The following is an 18,673-nucleotide window of genomic DNA, read 5'->3' on the forward strand; positions in this document are numbered from 1 at the left end:
AGTTCCCAATCTTAAAGGAAAAGCTTTCAGCTTCTTGCTGTTAAGTATGATGTTGGCTGTGGGTTTGTCATATATGGCCTTTATTATGTTGAGGTATTTGCCCTCTATACCCATTTTCTGGAGAGTTTTTATCATGAATGGTTGTTGAATTTTGTCAAATGCTTTTTCAGCATCTATGGAGATGATCATATGGTTTTTGTCCTTTTTGTTGATGTGGTGGATGTTCTTGATGGATTTTTTTTTTCAATTAGCAATAATCGCGCCTCGGATAAACCTCATTGGCTACGATACTGCCACTGCGCAAAGCTTCTTGATGGATTTTTGAATGTTGTACCATCCTTGCATCCTTGGAATAAATCCTACTTGATCATAATGTATGATTTTTTTTAAGTATTTTTTAATTCGGTTTGCTAATATTTTGTTGAGTATTTTTGCATCTTTGTTCATCAGGGATATTGGTCTGTAATTTTCTTTTTTTGTGGTGTCTTTGCCTGGTTTTGGTATTAGAGTGATGCTGGCCTCATAGAATGAGAATGAGTTTGAGAGTATTCCCTCTTCTTCTACTCTTTGGAAAACTTTAAGGAGGATGGGTATTAGGTCTTCACTAAATGTTTGATAAAATTCAGTGGTGAAGCCATCTCATCCAGGAGTTTTGTTCTTAGGTAGTCTTTTGATTACGAGTTCAATTTCACTGCTGGTAATTGGACTGTTCAAGTTTTCTGTTTCTTTCTGGGTCAGCCTTGGAAGGTTGTATTTTTCTAGAAAGTTGTCCATTTCTTCCAGGTTATCCAGTTTGTTAGCATATAATTTTTCATGGTATTCTCTAATAATTCTATGTATTTCTGTGGTATCCATAGTAATTTTTCCTTTCTCATTTCTGATTCTGTTTATGTGTGTAGACTCTCTTTTTTTCTTGATAAGTCTGGCTAGGGAGTTATCTGTTTTGTTTATTTTCTCCAAGAACCAGCTCTTGCTTTCATTGATTCTTTCTATTGTTTTATTCTTCTCAATTTTATTTATTTCTGCTCTAATCTTTATTATGTACCTCCTTCTATTGACTTTGGGCCTTATTTGTTCTTCTTTTTCTAGTTTCCTTAATTGTGAGTTTAGAGTGCTTATATGGGATTGTTCTTCTTCCCTGAGGTAGGCCTGTATTGCAATATACTTTCCTCTTAGCACGGCCTTGGCTCCGTCCCACAGATTTTGTGGTGTTGAATTATTGTTGTCATTTGTCTCCATGTATTGCTTTATCTCTGTTTTTATTTGGTCATTGATCCATTGGTTATTTAGGAACATGTTGTGAAGCCTCCATGTGTTTGTGGGATTTTTCATTTTCTTTGCATAATTTCTAGTTTCATACCTTTGTGGTCTGAGAAACCAGGTGGTAGTAGTTCAATCTTTTTGAATTTACTGAGGCTCTTTTTGTGGCCTAGTATGTGGTCTATTCTGGAGAATGTTCATGTGCACTTGAGAAGAATGTGTATTCTCCTGCTTTTGGCTGTAGAGTTCTATAGATGTCTTTTAGGTCCATGTGTTCTAATGTGTTGTTCAGTGCCTCTGTGTCCTTTCTTATTTTCTGTCTGGTTGATCTGTCTTTCAGAGTGAGTGGAGTGTTGAAGTCTCCTAGAATGAATGTATTGTGTTCTTTTTCCCCTTTTAATTCAGTTAGTATTTGTTTCACATATCTGGGTGCTCCTGTGTTGGGGGCATAGATATTTATAATGGTTATGTCTTCTTTTTGGATTGACCCCTTTATCATTATGTCATGTCCTCCTTTGTCTCTTGTGACTTTCTTTATTTTGAAGTCTATTTTTTCTGATACAAGTACTGCAACTCCTGCTTTTTTCTCTCTATTAGTTGCATGAAATACCTTTTTCCATCCCTTCACTTTTAGTCTGTGTATGTCTTTGGGTTTAAAGTGAGTCTCTTTTAGGCAGCATACAGATGGGTCTTGTTTTTTTTATCCATTCTGTGACCCTATGTCTTTTGATTGGTGCATTCAGACCATTTACATTTAGGGTGATTATCAATAGGTATGTACTTATTGCCATTGCAGGCTTTAGGTTCGTGGTTACCAAAGGTTCAAGGTTAACTTCCTTACTATCTAGGAGTCTAACTTAACTCACTTAATATACTATTACAAACACAATCTAAAGGTTCTTTTCTTTTTCTCCTCCTTTTTCTTCCTCCTCCGTTCTTTATATATTAGGTATCATATTCTGTACTCTTTGTCTATCCGTTGATTGACTTTGGGGATAGTTAATTTAATTTTGCATTTGCTTAGTAATTAGCTGTTCTACTTTCTTTACTATGGTTTTATTACTGGTGACAGTTATTAAACCTTAGGAACACTTCCATCTATAGCAGTCCTTCCAGAATACACTGTAGAGATGGTTTGTGGGAGGTAAATTCTCTCAGCTTTTGCTTATCTGAAAATTGTTTAATCCCTCCTTCAAATTTAAATGATAATCTTGCCAGATAAAGTAATCTTGGTTCCAGGCCCTTCTCCTTCATTGCATTAAATACATCATGCCACTCCCTTCTGGCTTATAAGGTTTCTGTTGAGAAGTCTGATGTTAGCCTGATGGGCTTTCCATTGTATGTGATCTTATTTCTCTCTCTGGTTGCTTTTAATAGTCTGTCCTATATGTCTTGGTGTTGTCCTCCTTGGGTCTCTTGTGGCAGGAGATCTATGGATCTCCATGGCCTAAGAGACTATCTCCTTCCCCAGATTGGGGAAGTTTTCACCAATTACCTCCTCAAAGGCACTTTCTATCCCTTTTTCTCTTCTTCTTCTGGTACCCCTATAATGCAAATATTGTTCCATTTGGATTGGTCACACAGTTTTCTCAATATTCTGTCATTCTTAGAGATCCTTTTTTCTCTCTGTGCCTCAACTTCTTTGTATTCCTCTTCTCTAGTTTCTATTTCATTTATCGTCTCCTCCACCATATCTAATCTGCTTTTCATACTCTCCATCATGCTCTTCAACTATTGGGTCTCTGATCAGAATTAATTCCTGAGTTCTTGAGTATCTTTCTGTACCTCCATGTGCATGTTAATGATTATTATTTTGAACTCCCTTTTAGGAAGAGTCATGAGGTCCTTGTCATCTTTTTCAGGAGTTATATTAATTTTACTCTGGACAAGGTTCCTTTGGTGTTTCATGTTTGTATATGGTGCCCTCTAGTGTCCAGAAGCTCTTCTCTGGAGCTGCTCAGCCCCTGAAGCAATGTCGGGGGTTGCAGGGGAGTGGTACTGGTGCCTGGGTGGGAGGAAAGAGCTGTTTCCTGCTTCCCAGCTGCTATGCCTGCCTCCACTGCCTGAGCCAGTGGGCCGAGCACACAGGTATAAGCTTTTGTCCCAGAGCAGCCAGATATGGATCCCTGCTTTCCACAAGCAGCTGGAATCTCAGTCTCTCCAGGAATTCTGCCAGTCTTAGCTTTCCAACCCTGTAATCACGAGAGTATCATGAAAGCACCATGAAATGTAGGTTTGTGCTCCCAGAGCAGATCTCCAGAGTTAGGTATTCAGCAGTCCCAGGCCTCCACTCCCTCCCTGCTCCATTTCTCTTCCTCCTGCCAGTGAGCTGGGGTGGGGGAAGGGCTTGGGTCCTGCTGGGCCACAGCTTTGGTACATTACCCTGTTCCATGAGGTCTGCTCTTTTCTCCAGGTGTATGCTGTCTGGCACAGTCCTCCTTCCTGTTGCTCTTTCAGGATTAGTTGTATTAATTATATTTTTATATTATATGTGGTTTTAGGAGGAAGCCTCTGTTGCAACTCTCATACTGCCATCTTTAATCCTCACCCCCCTTCTTTTAATGTAGAGAGTCCTCCCTACACGTGCTTGGAGACCTCTGTTTGTTATGACAGCTGCACGGCACTCTGGTGTCATTTTAACCAGAGTCATGTTGATAGGAGCTTGGTTTGTGTGTGTGCCATTTTGTGACCATGCAGGTGTATCTGTGGGAATCATCCTTATTTCTGTCATGCAGACCTAACCCCCACTGACCCTCCAGACCCACATGGTGGAGTACCTGGAGAGCTGCCATCGCTACACATGGTCCTGACACCCAGGCTCGGCCTCCCTCTCAGCCTCTGACCGCATGTGACTCCAGTTCACGGGGGATTTAACGGGGCCTGACCCAGCTCCTGGGGGGCCCTTAGAAGGGATCCAGGTGAGCCTTTGGTTCCCAAGGACTCAGAAGGCTCACAGTGACAACGCCAGGCCTGTTACCCTCAGGGGCCGTGAGAGTTTTCAGAGAGCCTTGGGGAGTGAACCCAGGTGTGCAGGGGTGGTGAGCCCCTGCCCAGTGCACTGCCTGAGACCCCAAGGATGGGGGTCTGATGTGACGCTGGGCCAGTGTGGAGAGAGGTGGGCTACTGGGGCTCAGGAGGGGACCCAACACAGCACCTCCAGCCTGCAGCATCTCTGGGCACAGAGGAGAGAGAGGGAGGGTGTCAGTGAGCCCAAGCAAAGGTGCAGATGGAAGGCAAAGTGACCGGCTCCCAGGCCGGGTCTGGGAGTGCAGTGGGCTTGGCATCCTGGTCGCAGGGCAGGTCCCCCAGGGTCGGGAAGGATGGGCGTCTGAAAGGTCCAGGCTCAAGGCAGAGCATCAGACAAGCCACAGCCCTCAGGGGTCTTTCCCTGGGGCAGGGGATGAGGTGGGGAGGACAGGATGTGGGGGACGGGAATCGGGACAACATACCACTTTGGGTTGTGAGGACATCCACTCCCTGAACTGGACCTTAAAGCTGAGACTGAGAATTTTGTCACTGCCCGTGTTGAGGTCTGAGTGAGAGGGTCTGCATATCACTGGTGCTGGACATGCCAGTGTTAGCGTAGATTATATTATATATTATATATTATATTGTATTTGTAATTTTATGTTGTGTTTATATTTTTTGTTATGTTTATATATTGTTTTCAGGTATCTTCCATTTGTGGCATCTGATCCTGGTTTTCCATCTTCAGTGATGATGTACAAATATTTTAAAAAATGATTTGAAGCACAGATGTAATTTGATTTAAAGAAACATTTTAATAATTGTACATGTGGTATACAAATAGGCCACAGCAACCAAGCAACTCCAGTTGAGAAATGCTGCCTTAAAGTAAATCATGTGACAAATGAGAAAGGGGGACTTGGCAAAGTCCAGTCACCTAGCTGAGCTGCCCCTGCCGGGCAGTGGTGCAGCTGGGACCCAAGCCAAGTCTGGAAGGATGGTGGACCCTCTGAGGCCAAGTGGGGAAGGACTGGGCCGGGAGTCTGGGGCCCCCCAGTGGCCGCCCTGCTCCACCCTCAGGACTCTGCTGGCCCCGCGTCCCCTGAGGGTGGAGCCCTCCTCCTGGGCAGGCTGGCTCTTGGAATCCTGATCTAGCCGCTCATTTTCCAGCCTGGCCAACTTTCAGCCTCTCTTGGAAATATCTCTGACCTGACTTTAATCATGAGAAAAGAGCCAAATTGTGCTTGAGTCCTCTGTGGGGCTTGGAAGTCAGGCTTCCAAATGGGAAAACATGTGATGGGTAATTAGTCAGTTTGGAGGGGATCAGGATCAGAACGGAGAGATGTACAGAAATGAAACTATGACCAAATTGTTCAGATCTTTTTATTGTTAAAATTCTGCATGATAAAAGTATTTCAGCATAAGACCTGGCCAAGGTTTTATGAAAGCCAGGTATCCATGGGCCTTCCATGGTCCCTCTACAGCTCAGGCCCTCCAGCAGGGCCGGTGGAATGGTGGCGTATGGGGAAGGCCTGGCCCAGCAGAAAAAGTCTAGCTGATGAACGCCCTGCCCTGGCAGCCGGGAGACCTGGCTCGGGTGGTGGCTCTTAAGCACGTGATGGAAGGTCTAGAGAAACCTGTCTGCCCATCGTGGAACCCTAACTCAGACCTGGATTAAACTTTCCTCTGTCATTCATGTGATGTGACACTGATCAGTCCATTTCTTCTCTGAGCCCATTTTTGCATCTGCGAAATGGGGGCAGCAATCCCTACAGCACATTTTGTGGTGCAAATACGGTGAGATATTTAGTGCCCAAGGGCCATGGGGCCTGGGGTGCGTCAACCTTCTTTCCAGCAAACTCTCCTTTGCTGCCCTTGGCAGATCTGTGATGGCAGGCCACAGAAACTAATTGACTGGAGCAAGAATCAGATAGAGGTCTGGGTAGCTCACAGAGTCAAAAAAAAAAAAAGGTGAAAACCCAGCTCCTTAAAAGCAGAGTGCGAGCAGGTCCCACTGACGGACTGGATGGCACTTTTCTCGAGGAGCAGCAGCAATGCAGTGGGCCAGCTGTTTCCATCTCTGCTTTACTCTGCACAAGCTTCCGGGTCCCCAGAGACCCAGAGCCTCACCGGGCTGTGCCACAGGCCCTTGCCCAAGAAACATCTTGATTGGTTCCTTACCATGACAGCAACCAGTATGGACCTGCGGTTTCCCAAAGCAAAATCAACGTGTGCTATCAGAAATAGGACTGCGTGTGGGGGATACAGTAAATGGGGACATGTAACTGTAAGTTCCTTCCACTGAATGCCATGCCTGCTTCCCCATCTTCTCTTCTGAATGAGCAACTCCCTCCATCCTGTGCCTTCTAGTCCCAGGAGGCACTCTTTAAGGACCATTAAAGATTATGAACCTACTCAAATGTGGTCATGGCATCCTTGACCACACCAGAGGTGGGCTCCTACTTTATCCCTGGAATTTGGACTGGTCTTGTGAGTGGCCTGACCAATAACGTCCTGGCACTTCTGTGGCTGGGCCAATGATAGGCCTTGTAGCTTCCACCTGCAACTTTTGATGTGCTCAGTCTTGGACCTGAACTGCCATGAGAAGCCCAAGCCACATGAAGTTGCCACCTGAGAGTGCTCCAGCCAAGAGCCACAGCTGAGGCTCCAGATAACGGCACTAACTGCCGGCTTGACGACTGAGCCACCGTGGAAGTCCAGCCCAGTTGAGCCTTCAGGTGACTTGGAGCTCTGGCCAACACCTGCCTGTGACTACATGAGGAACCCCACGGACACACGACTGAATCTGCAGGGCCACTAGATAACGATACATTGTTCTTTCAAGCCATTACATTTTGGGGGTGGTTTTAAAGCACTAATGGATGCCCAGAGGTTCTGCTTAGAAGAGGCACATACCACTTCTCTCAGGATCCAGCAGTGAACCCCCAATTCATTGGCCAAGAACAGACATCCACAGGGCAGAGAAGCAGCCTTCCTTCAAAGAAGGTAACAAGTTTTCAGGAACAATAATAAAAAAATAAAGTGGCTGGATACAAGATAAACACAGTGATAAGTTAAACTTATATATCCTAGCAATAACCCCTTACAAATAAAGTAAGGATCCTGTTTACAGCCGCAAACACAAAATGTCTAGAAACAACATCAATGTCTTGGACGCATCTGGTTCCTGGTACAGTCCCCAGGGAGGCTATGAGCGGTTTCGTAATGAGTTCATTATTAGAGATTTCATGTTGGGAAGTTTTCAGCAAAGTCGCGAATAAGCATACTGTTTTTGCCAAATGACTGAAAATGTTTCTCTGAACTGTTAAAATTTCACTGTGTATATGCTGAGATTGGGATAAAATGGTAAAGCATGGTAGCTGCTCTGATTGGATATAATTGAGAAATTCTTCTGTGTGTGTGCTGATGTGAAAAAGCATAAAGTCAGCCGCAAGTGTGGGAGTCGTCGGGCCTGTGCATTGGCTCCTGGGAGCACAAATGACGCTGCCGAGCCCTCTCCCTCTCTGGGCGCACAGCAGGTTTGGTGGGTGACTCCCCGGGAAGAAGCAGGCAGCCCTCCGGCAGGTGTCCCTGCTCACCCTTCCTCCGGAAGTGTACTCTTCAAGAGACACTGCATTCATAAGTCATGTGGAGTGACCGTCCCAAGGTTTTTAACCTTTGGGTTCAAGACTCTAAATAAAGCTACAAATCCTCCCTCTAGGGGAAAATCTCACTGGGCTCAGAACACACAAATTCCTGTGCCGTCCTATTTGCTGACTCTGTGGATCTTGAACGAAAATTCCAAGATAGGAAGAGCCTATATTTTAGAGGTTTGGATGCCAAGGGGAGGGAGAGAGAGGTAGGTCAGGCAAAGGTGAAAGGGATTTGGGCCAGAGGGGACCCAAGCACACCTCCTTAGTGTGGGGTGGTAGTCTGCGGGGGGCGGTGAGGTGGCAGGGGATGGAATAATGAAGGAAGGAGGTGGCTGAGGTGCCCAAGAGGATGGGATTCAGAGCCCTCGGGTCTGGGCACCTCTCCTCTGGCAGGAAGGGAAGGAAGGAGGGGAGCAGGCGGGGCCCACTGGGTCTAGGCACAGTCCGGCTTATGTACACAGCAACTTTACAGATGGGGGGCAGAACAAGACAGCCTTCCTTCCGCATGCGTTTGCCCATCACCCACTGTGCGCCACATGCTGTCCTCGCGTGGCCCCTGAGTGGGGCAAATGGTGTCTGAATGGGGCAAATAAGTGAGCAAAACTCCATTAATAAGCAAGAGAATTTCAGACACTGCTCAGGTTGGAAGGAACTATGTAGGGGGTGGGAAAGAGGACAGAGGGGAAGCGCTTCCCATCAGTGCCTGGATGAGGCTGAGGAGCCAGCAGAGGAGAGCAGCACGGCAGGGAGGGCGGCACTGCAGGGGGCGGGACCCGCGCCCCACTCCAGACACTGCAAGCTCCCTCTCCGTGCCTGCCTCACTGCCTACCGCACCTGGGACAGACTTGGCACCCACAGCCATTAGTGAGTGAATAAGGAAAGGACGTTGTGTGTTCCGTCGCTCTTTGTGACATGGGCCCTGGATGCACCCTGATTTGCCTGTATTCCATGTGCCCCCTCCTCACTCAAAATCTTAGCAGGCACACTCCTGTCTCAGAGCCTGTGTTCAGCGTGCCCTCGCCCAGGGGCACCCCTCCCCAAGGGGCACGCTTCCCCTGGTGGACCTTTCCCCCGGGTACGGCCATCCCCAGGTGTACCTTCCTCCCAGACGGGCCCTTCTCCAGGGGGCACACGGCCCCTTCACATTCTTTAGGCCTCTGCTCAGCCGTCACTGTCATGAAGCCTCTCCCACTACCCTTTTTAAAAGGAAATCTCTCAACTCTCTTCCTCCTCTTCTGCACCTTCTTTTTCTCCATTTCACATATGCTGTAACTCCCACATTACTTTTGTTTACTGCCCACCCCCAGCCGTCAGATGTAAGTGCCACGAGGGTGTGGTGTGTTTTTAAGAACTCTGCCCTTTGCTGTACCCCCAGTGCCCAGAAGAGAGTCTGGCACACAACAGTTGGTTCGTTCATGTTTATCAGAATGGAACTGACACACCCATCTCCCTCCCCTGACTTTTGAACTTCAGGAGCACTGGAACCCTGCCTTTTTCATCAGGGCCAACAAAAACAGTGGGGGCTTGTTTAAATGTTGGTTGAACTCATTGGCCCATCTGCCACAGCGTGGAGACGCCAATAATTTCACAAAGCCTCAGAAAAACTCTGGCAGGAAAGATTCTCCCATGGCCTGGTGGGAGCAGCTCCCTGCACTGAACGCACAGCTCTGTGACACAAGAGTAAGTAATTTCCTAAGAAGGTGGCCTCATTGGGTCTTACTCAAGCTGGTCAGCAGGGAAATCTCACAAGTACACAGTGTCACTCCCAGGGGGAGCCTAAGAATAAAGGAAATCAGGGTAGCAAACCGCCTCCCAGAGAGCCCAGTGCTGTAAACAAACTCGCTGGAGCAACTCCAGAAACAGAGAGGTGGTCCCCGTGAGCCTGGGCAGGACAGCTCGCTGGTGCACCCGGAAGCCCAGAGACAAGGTGTCCACATTGCTGGTCGCCTGTGTGCACGATACCAAGTGTTCCAGCATTGGCCATCAGGGTCCCCACCAGGAACTGAAGCCAGGGCCTGCAACCCCTGGGTCTCCTCCTTCCCTTCCTTGGCCCATGTCCCTGCTTCCAGGACCTGCAGTGCCTCCCGGAGGTGGCACTCCGGGTCCCACTGGGCCTGCCCTTCAGGCACCTGTAGATGGCTTCTCACCTTCCTAGGGCATGGCTGCCTTCGGGCCTTCGGGGCCTGCAGGCAAACCACAGGGGTGAGGGAGGGAGGTTCTTAGGGCACAACTTCCTGCTCCCCTAGGGCCCCAGGGGGATAGCGAAGGGCATCTATTTCTCTATTCATTAGCTCACTCACGAACTCTTCTTTCAGTGCTTCCTACGCAGGCATTGTGCCAGGGGCTGGTGAGCCCGTAGACGTCCTCCCAGGACCTCACGGTGGGGAGGGCACATCGCAGCCAGTCAGCCCACAAGGGCGCATCACTGGGTAGACAGACAGCTGCCCTTGTCCTGGCCTTTTGGTCCCCCACGATCTCCCACTGCCCCTACAGAGGAACGGAACTCAGCAATGCTGTCGGTTTCTTGGCTTTTTAGTTCAAAGCTCTCCCCCCAGGTTTTGTCAGTAGGGAGAGGCTGGATTACACTGCAATAGCATACTAACCCTCAAATCCCAGTGGCTTAACATAGTGAAGCTTTATTTCCCGCTCACTGTGAAAGTGCCACGGCCACAGCTCTCAGGGGTCCTACTTCTGTGTCGCGTGACTCCATCGTTCGCTGCCTGGGAACGGGGCTGGAGCTATATGCAGGCCCTTCCATGCCTCAGCCCCCTCCAAGCGAGGTTTCTGCTCACTGCTACTGACCAGAAGAGTGGGGTGCACATGAGGAGGTGGAGTTTAACGAGGAGGTGGAGTTTAACGAGGATGTGGGGTCGCGTGAATGTTTGTAGAGGAACAAATGTCAGCCACCACTTCCTCCCACAAAGAAATATTCCCCATCAGGGGCTGGTGAGGAAGAGGGGTGGGCCAGGCCCACTGAGATAGTCTCACAGGTGATACTGAGCTCCCCAGGCAGCACGTGAGAACCAGCCCCGGGTGCCCCTGAGGAAGTGTCCAGAGAGGCTGTCTTCAGCCTTCTGGGCTGTCCCGGGGCCTCCACCAGGCTCCACCTATGTGCTATGTGCAGAGCTTCTAGCCTAGTAACTTCTCTGTGCAGAGACAGGCCCCCCACCTGGCCCCACATAACAGGCCAGTTCCTTTCGACATCCCGAGTGCCCTTGCGTGGTGTGTGTGCCGGGGGGGCCTCGGCCCCTGAATGAGGGGAGCCTCCACTGGCACCTCGAAGTGAGCCACTCCACCCAGCCCAGACGGCGGCCACAAACAGCCCTGTGGACTGGGGGACTCTATGCTGAGGCCAGCACTGAAAGGGAGAGACGTGGCACCGTGAGAGTGGACTTGGCCTCCACCCGGCAGGGCCACTGTGTCCCGAGGATGTGCAAGCATTTGGTAGAAAAAGAGAGCAGGGTGGTGGGAGAGCACACTCAGAGCTCAGGATTGGCATGATGGGACCAAAGGGGCATACGTTGAGGTTGGCGGGGTGACCAGAGCAAGTGGGTTGTGACTGAGTCCTGAACCCATGCTTCTCTGTGAGCCCTCGAATAGGGCACGTGGCCGCAGAGTAAGACTGGGAGCCGGTGACATGGCAGGAAGTCGAGAAGCAGCCAGCCCGCCCGGCAGAGCCGCCTTCTGGATATGTCAGCCCCTGGGGCCATCCGAGGAACGTTAGGAAGAGTCTGTCCAGGAAGAAGAAGCCCTAATCTGCCCATCCCAGGTCCCACCCATCGAGGGCTGTGTCGTGGGGCACAGAGGCTCCTCACTTCCGGCTTGCCCACCGACCTCTGACCCCAGCAGCCGGAAGCCTTCAGGTGGAGGCAGGAGGTGCTGACAGAGCAAGCCCTCCCCCAGCTGCGGCCCTGCCACCTCCAGCAGAGGCGAGTGGAGGCCAAGCATTGCAACACCAGCTAAACAAAGTGTCTTCTATCACTCACCTGAACACCTGCACTTCAGAATATGGATTTCCAGGAAGGTCGGGTGTCAGGGCAAAGCTCTGAGGTGCCCCAGATCTTCAGGGTGACCCATGCCTCCAGGATGGCCCCTGGGGAGCTGGGGGACTGAATCTCCAGGAACCAGCTCAGCTCCCCATGTGTCCATCCTGTTCTGCAAAAACAAGCACTCAACTTCATGAGTGTTTTACCACAAAGGACATGTAGTGTGGGGACCAGTGACACCATATCTCATGCTGGCCAACAGGCAAAACTGGGACCGCTTTGAACCTGAGGAAAGGTGAAAGAGAGGGAATGTCTAGGGATACCTCCGGCTCTAAGGCCTTCCTCTAGCAGGGCCCCACTCCCTGTGTGTGGTGTAAGGAAGCACCCACGTTAGCCCCAATCTCAGTCTTGCAGTGTGTAGCCAGGAAAGCCTTAGGAGATGTGCCAGGTCCTCCACAAAGAGCAGAGCCAGAGTACCCAGCCTCCCACTGCCAGCCTCTCTCAGCGGTCCTGCTGGGGACCTGGCAGGCCACAAAGGAAGCCCTTAGTTGCTTTAGCAATGGATTTCCCAGTGTGGCGGCTGACAGAGCGAGGCAGGGCTGGCTTCTAGCCCCACACAGGTGATGGAACCCACCCCTGCTGTGCACCAGGTCACAGGAGTCTGGTGGCCTCTCTGTAGCACCTGCCTGGACTTCTTCATCCTCACCTGCATTCAGCAGAAGTAATGGAGAACCCTGCAACCGCTGCCAAACCAAGGGGTTCTTGACCCCAGCCAAGAAGACTGCCCCCAGTTTGGTGGGCCGCCCGGAGCTCCACACAGACTCGGGAGTCCTGCTCTGACACCTCAAGCAGGTGGCTGTGTTCCTAGGGGTGGGGACAGAGGGATAGCATCCCCAGGTTCTGGCTGGGGCCCAGGGTGGGACGAAGGGAGCAGCCCTGCCAAGGACAGCCACCTGGCTGGGCCCACAGCCACCCGAGTGGCAAGAGGTGGGAAGTCCTGCCTGTACTTTTCTAGTCCCTGGGGAGAGAGGTGCAAGGGACAAAGTGAGTGGCAATGCACATTGGGGGAGCCAGCTTACAGGTTCAGACACAATCACTGATGTTTGTTCTTATAAAAACAAGATGTAGGCACAGTGAGACACTGCAGTCCTAAAAGCACGTGACCAGAAAAACCAGCTCTCTGCCCGCCACCCACCCACCTCCTGCCTGCCCGCTGGCCCTGCCTTGAATGATGATCACGTCATTTTTCATGGGCAGGCTTTGCTCGCCTACATGTCCCAGTGCTCAGGTCCGTGCATGCTGCACAGGAGACATTTCCCAACTGTGATCTGAATACTGAGTTGGTCAATATTTCTAAATGATAGGCTTATGCTATTATTGCTCGATGAGCAGTTTTTGACATGAGCTATGAGAGTCTGTCATGCCAGAAGGCTTAGCCCTTATCAGCAACCCCCCTTCTCTGTGTTTCCCTGCTCCCTCACCCCGCAATCTCCCAATATGGGTATAGAGAAATGGGTAAAATTAATGATCTATGATGCCTATGTAGTACTGCACACGGCAGAGGCAATACTGTGATTTTTTTCTGGCCCAACTTTTTGCCATTCTTAGAGTTTGTTTTAAACATTTGCTCAATTTTCAGCAGACTGATCTGTGTTTTTTATTTTTTCAAAATGCCCCATCAGACCTGTGCAGTGCGTAGTGACGTGCTTTTTCAAATGCTTCCTCCTGTGGGAGAACCTGGCAACTCTGCCCTTTTAGCCCCTCTCTGTGTGGACGCCTTGTTGTCTGGAGGGGCCTGTCAACCTGAGACCACCTTCTGGGGCCTCTTACAGTGGCCCGCTTGGTCCTTGATCCCAATTGTGCTGTTTCTTGGTTTGTTCTGTTGTTTTTCTGGATTATGTACTTCAGTGGCTGCAAAGAAAGAAGGCAGAGTGTGTGTGTGTGTGTGTGTGTGTGTACATTTTCATCACTTGTTGGCCTTTCAAACTGCTTCTTCCACTCTGTGTTTCACTTTGAGTTGGGAATATAATATGTGGTTGAGAGAAATTTCCTGTCCTAACTTTGAGTACAGTGGTTCTTGCTTTTGAAAAGATGAACATATTTGCATCCACATTTCTTTGTATATGTCCTGTTTGGATTCGAGGTTCAGTATCTCCCCTTTCCTGTGTTCCCAAGTGGCAAGGACGTGTGCTTTTCCATTCATCCCAGTGGCATCAGGTGGGTCCTTCCCACCCAGACACCGTGGTCCTCCAGTTCCTACACAGGAACAGGCTGACTTCACCTTCTGTGAGCAGGAGGAGAGGCCATGCAGTGCCTTTATTTTAGACTGTCTCAAATTATTCATTTTTCACAGGAATCTTGCTTCAAAATGTAAAAGCCTTTCTTATTTCTTGGCTGGTATTAACATATGATTTGGAGCCTCTATCTCTTCTCTACACTGTCTCAAGTTTCTCTATGTGTGTATGTGCGTGTGTGCACGTGTGTGTGCGCTCACACGTGTGTTCACCTATCTTAAAGTAAGAGACACAAGGCAGGTAAGCAAGGGGTGTGACTTGTATACACAAAGGCCTTCCACAAATTGACCATAAAAAGACAAAGAGAAAAAAGGGAAATGCAGGTAAATTGCAGAAGAGGAATTCAGATCATATAAACATAGTGAAAGGTGGGAACTTCCTCTGGTGGTCGGAGAATTACAATCTTAAAGCAGCAGTAAGGTTCCAGTTTTGCAGGTGTGATGGGCAAAAATGGAGGCAGATAACCTCCAGCACTGGCGGGTCACCTGCTCTCATACCTGGGGTGTCCAAGGGGAGTGAAACATTGTATTTTTAACAAGCAAATTTGGTTAACACCTATTAAGATCCAAAACTGTCCATGCCATTTAACTCAGCAGTTCAACTTTGAAAAACGAGCGTACTGAAAAAGTTTCAGCACAGAGGGCTATTAACTACAATATTGATGGTTGTTGGGAGGGTGGGGACTGAACCCCGACGGACAGCAGAATGCTGACTATGCCGTGCACACACACACACAATCACTAGAAAATGAGCCACAGCACTCAGCAATGAGCTTGAGGAAATGATGGTGTGCACACTCAGTGGAGTTCTGTGCAGGTGTGAAAGGAATATCACAAGTAACATCTGAAACTCCTCTCAGTCATCAAATAATTGCAGGTAGCATCGGTACAGTTATTCCTACACTGCTGTGTGGTGGTGGGGGCGCAGTGAAGGAGATGCTTATAACTACTGATGTCCTTGGGAACTGGGATTTTCAGCAGGGGAGGAAAGCCATACAGATGTGAGATCAAAGCGGTTAAACAAAATATTGCCAGCCTAAATCTGAACTGAAAGTTTCAGTATGAACATTGGATACATTCAATATTACTGAAAGTGCTTCCTAGTTCTCTGAGCACTGAGCACATACTAATTTAGTCATTTTGGGGGGTGCAGGGCTTTGGAGAAATAGCGAATTCCTGGTCTGGGAGAGACACATAAAATGAAGCTGCCATACCTCTCATACTGGAAAGGAAGGAGCTTTCAGACTCTCCTGCAGGCATGGCACCCTTGCTCAGGAGCTGCCCTGAAGAGGCTCCTCTGGCTGAAGACAGGACATTCGAACAATAGCAGAGAAGGGGAAATAACTGCAAAGAATTGAATTCCATCTTGTGTAACTGGAGGTAGGGCTGGTACAGTCATTCCTACACTGTTGAGTGGTGGTGGGAAGCGAAGGAAATACAAGATACATCAAATCCTGGGGCTCATGAGCAATCATTGGTCACCTTTGAGAGATGCTAGTGACACTGGTAAAATGAAATCCAGGCCATCAACATCAACGACAACACACATTTAAAAGAGACACAATCAGACACTGTGTGCTTCCCGATGAGAGTGACAGTACTACCTCAGAAGTATTCTTACTGACAAACACAAATAAACCAAATGAGGCCAACTGTGCCTCCGGCTCCAGCTACAAATTTACAGCAAAGAGAAGCCTCCCACAAATCCAGCAGGAAGCTCTGTGGGACAGTTCACTTTGTTCCAACAAATGAATTGCAAAGAGTGAACAGGGTGAGGTGAGGAGGAGGGAGGGAGGAACAGGGACAGGGAGAAAGAAGGGGGAGCCGGAGGGGAGATGACAATTTGTTTATTTTTTCCTGTTGGTGGGTGTTTGGGTGGTGTCGTTCTTGGCTAGGATCCACAGGCAGCTGTGAACAAGTCTCTGTACGGATGGATGTATTTGTTCTCCTGGGTAAAATATCTAGGAGTAGAAAGGCTGGGTTACAGGGAATATAATAAATTTTTAATAAAATAAGTTGAAAGTAGAGAAAGAAAGCTAAGCAATTAAAAAGGATGGTTGCTGGACCATCAATTACAGAAAATTGGTTGCTAAGCAAACATCAATTACAGAAAATACAAAAATCTGGGCTTTTCCGATTGCCAGCCTCCAATGAACCGTTGCTGCAATAAGCTACTCATGACCCTTCTGGACAGTTGTGGCCACCGGGGCCCCTCCAGTTTCAAAACCACTGACTCAGGCCCCTGTCTCCCTCTTTCTGTCCACTTGTTCTCCCATTCAGCCTCTGGTCCAGCTGCTCCAGCATGGCCACTCATTGGCTTTAAGGGACCTCTAGCTCACTGACCTCTGCCATTTCTCTTGTGCATCAGCATTTTCCTTGTTCAGCTCAAAATCTAAGTTCACTTCTACTCTTTGTTTTTGACTGAAACCATCTGGACAAACTGCCAGGCTTAGATGAACCCAAACTCTGTTTCCTTTTCCTTGGTGTCTGCTTTTTGAGTAGCCTGGTGCTGCTGGGAAGGGGTCTCAGAACAGTATAGATTGGTCCTGCTCGTGACCTCCAGTCTCAAATGAGCCTCCACACTGCCCAGGCTACTCAGTCTTGCTCAGCCAACCCCTGTCCCCATCTCACCTCTGCTGATGGTCCTGCCTTGTTCTTTGGAGAAAAAGAAGGAAAGTCATGAGGTGAGATTACCATCTTTCACCAACATGAAACACAGACAAATCCATTATCCATCCATCCATCCACCCATCCACCCATCTGCCTATCCATCTAACCATCCATCTATCCATCCACCCACCCATCCATCATTTCACCCACCCACCCACCCATCATTCCACCCACCCGTCCATCCACCCATCCACCCATCCATCCATCTATCCATCCATCCACCCACCCATCCACCCCTCCACCCATCTATCCATCCACCCACCCATCCACCCATCTATCCATCCACCCACCCACCCATCCATCATTCCACCCACCCGTCCATCTACCCATTCACCCATCCATCCAACTATCCATCCACCCACCCATCCATCCATCTATCCACCCACCCACCCCTCCACCCACCCACACCCCCATCCACCCACCCATCCATCCATCTAACCATCTACCCACCCATCCATCCACCCACCCACCTGTCTACCCACCCATCCATCCATCCACCCATCCATCCAACTATCCATCCACCCACCCACCCGTCCATCCACCCATCCACCCACCCACCCTTTCATTTACATATCCATCCCATCCAGTCCTTCCTGTCTGCCTGCCTTGCACTGAAGGCCACTTCCTGAATCTGTTTTTAGATGCTTTCCCTTCCTACCTTTTCAGGAACCACAGACACTACTAATTCCCTCTTCTTCCTCATACATTCAACTTTTCCTTCTAAGTGGAGTCCTGCCTTCTGGCTTTTTACCTCTAAGTCCCTCTCATTAAAAACCTTTTCCTGTCTCCATGTCTTCATGCACCCTTGCTCCCATGCTCTCCAAGCTGACTCTACTCCTGTCACTCGGGACAGTGCTCAATGAAGTCACTGATCCGATGCCCTCTCTGTTGCTGGACCTAATGCACACAGCTTCTTCCCCACCATGACCTCTGTGTAGCAGTCAACAAGCACTCTTGACACCCTGTGGCAGTCATGTGCCCGGTCACTCTCAACTCGATTCCTCGCCCCTTTTCCCTCTGCTCCACTGTGTCTGGTCCCAGCAAACTGCATTCCTTAGGCTCCCTTGGCCAAGTGTCTTCAGTTCACTCAGGCACTGGGAGGCCCTGGTGGGAGATGGGGAGAAGATGAGTCAAAGCCAGGATATGTCCCCCATTTCTCTCTGCTTTAGACGGCATGCCCAGGAGTGGATGCATCACCTCCTTGATCCCACCTCCCCTTGGGCAGCCCTGCTGGTCCCAACTCTTGGGTGGCCCTTCTGAGTTTTTGTTCTTCTGCTGGGTGACTCCAACTTCAGAGCTCCGCAGTCCAAGGCAGAGCAGGCGACCAGGCACATGGCTGTCCCAGGGGCCAACAGCGCTGACTGCCCTGGAGGGTCAAGAGGCAAGGGCACGTGTGTGCTCAGGTTTGGTGACATGAAGTGCCAGCAGCTTTGTCTCCCCTCACCGTAGGTCTGGCCTTAGGGTGGCCTCAGTGTCCCGTCGGCTGCTAATCTCTGGGTTGCCTCACCATTTCCTGCTTGCATCCTCAGCTCTTCTAACACTTGCGTCCCTATTGCTTGGTATCAGATTCCCTCCAGTGACCTTGGGTGGGCTCTGTCCTAACTGGACGGTACCAGCTCACCCATCAGTCCGCTCTGCACCCTTCCTTCGGCTGCTTGCTGCTCGGGAGTCTGACCTGGAAGGACTGCGTCCACTGGCTTCTTTGTCTCTGACTTCCAGGATTTAACCATTAGAGAGACAGTCCTGGAAGGAGGTGGAGAGAGGGAGGGAGGGATATGGCTCTTTGTTCTCCTGGCTCCCCCTTGTGGCGGGTCCCGTCCTTGCTCAAGGTCACAGCTCCTAGC

The 18,673-nt window shown here is 49.5% G+C and overlaps 1 pseudogene; it reads right to left on the minus strand.

The window, feature by feature from the left end:
• Nucleotides 1-226: 226 nt before the first annotated feature.
• On the minus strand, nt 227-308 carry LOC118973495 (U4 spliceosomal RNA; annotated as a pseudogene).
• Between the last annotated feature and the right edge of the window lie 18,365 nt (nt 309-18,673).

The sequence above is a fragment of the Manis javanica genome, chromosome 3 (assembly GCF_040802235.1).
Source record: "Manis javanica isolate MJ-LG chromosome 3, MJ_LKY, whole genome shotgun sequence".
NCBI lineage: Eukaryota > Metazoa > Chordata > Mammalia > Pholidota > Manidae > Manis > Manis javanica.